Genomic DNA, 1869 nt, shown 5'->3' with positions numbered 1-1869 from the left:
TTTCAGGCCCTGGGAACTAGTCTGAAATTCTTGTCTTCAAGGACAGTGAGCTTTTCCCCTTCACCCACAGTGTCACGAGTTATCCAGACCCTCAGTTCAAATAAAAGGCCTGCCAGAAAAATGGTGCAAATTCCAATTCAGGGCCTTATAATAATTATTATTTTTTTGGCCAAGCACAGGGCTTGCATTCAGGTCTTGGCATCTCTGCCACAGCCCACCCTTGGATCCTAGGACCCTAGTTCAAATCTTGAGGCTGGCAAAAAAAAGGAGAAGCATAAAACTGAGAAGTTCAAGAGGTGGTTTTTTACTTTTTTTCCCCTTTGTATTGTGACCATCCTGGATGTAAATGACAAGGCAAGAAAGAGTACATGACTTTGCATTGCTGATGTTTGGCAGACTATTAAAGAAGCCATAGCCAAAACTGGCAACTTAGGTCTGGAGGTCGAATCCTGGGATTGCCACTAATGAATGGCAGAGATTCTAAAAACCCATTCCCATGTACATCTATACAAATGGAATGTTATAAAAGTAACAAGTAAATTAGTAGTTAGTGTTTGATTATATTATAAAATTATTCACAACATTTATAATACAATGACTAATTTTCAATTAATACTTTATTATGTATTCAATCATGATCCTTAAAAAAGGAAGGAATAATTTAATTCCCAGTAATCAGTAAAATATCGTATATGCAATTTCATAGTATACAGACATCTCTCTCTTGTTTCATGCATCTAGAGCTATCCATCTATCTATCTATCTATCTATCTATCTATCTATCTATCTATCTATCTATCTATCTATCTATCTATCTATCTATCTATTTGTCTGTCTGTCTGTCTCTCTATCTATCTATATCTCTGTAAAGATATGTATCTATATCTCTGTAGAGATATAGATAGATAGATAGAGATATATCTATATCTCTGTAGAAATATAGATAGATAGATAGAGATATATCTCTATCTCTATCTCTCTCTATCAGCCACTACTATGGCTTGTTCCCAGGTCCTCAGAACTGGCTGGAAGCTCAGTTTGCCAAAGGCTTTTGTTCTACAACTGACCCTTTCATGAATTGGGCATTGTGGGCTGTGAGTTCAAATCCCAGCATGGCCAAAATTTTATATGTGGTGTCAGAAGCCAATTTTGACACATTTTTTTCCTTGTCTGTGAAAGTTCTGGGTCTCAGTATGATGTATAATCTATATGCAAATAGATCCATGTGATAAGATGTAATAAATGAAATAGATGCTATATATGTATTATCACTAAATAAAATAAAAACAAGGGTAATAAATGTCATAAGTTTTGAACCCATGCATGTAAATAGATCTCATATATAGATATTATTTTTTTCAGTACTGGGGCTTGAAATTGGGCCCTAAAATTCTTGCTGAAATTCTTGTCTTCAACGACGGTGAGCTTACTCTCCCCCATAGTACCACAGAGTTACCCAGACCCTGAGTTCAAATCCCAGGCCTGCCAGAAAAACAGTGCAAATTCCAAGCCAGGGCCTTAATATTTTTTTTGGCCATGCCTGGGGCTTGAACTCAGCTCGTGCAACTCTGTTTCAGTTCTGATCATCCTAGGCTGCTGTGCAGCTTCTGGACCCACAGCCCATCCTGAGATCCTAGGACCTGAGTTCAAACATTGGGACCATCAAAAAAAAAAAGTAGAAGTGCTAGGAAGATGGCTCAGTAAACAGTGCTTGCCTTGCATATATAAGGCCCTGGGTTAGATTCCTCAGCACCATATAAGCAGAAAAACCTGGAAGTAGTCTTATGGCTCAACTGGTAGGGTGATAGCCTTGAGCTGAAGAGTTGAGGGACAGCACCCAGACCCAGAGTTCTGGCCCCCAAACTGAAA

The sequence above is a fragment of the Dipodomys spectabilis genome, unplaced genomic scaffold, assembly GCF_019054845.1.
Source record: "Dipodomys spectabilis isolate Male_0828 unplaced genomic scaffold, ASM1905484v1 ptg000166l, whole genome shotgun sequence".
NCBI classification, from domain to species: Eukaryota; Metazoa; Chordata; class Mammalia; order Rodentia; family Heteromyidae; genus Dipodomys; species Dipodomys spectabilis.
The sequence above is the reverse complement of the archived record's forward strand: the minus strand, read 5'-3'. Positions refer to the sequence as shown.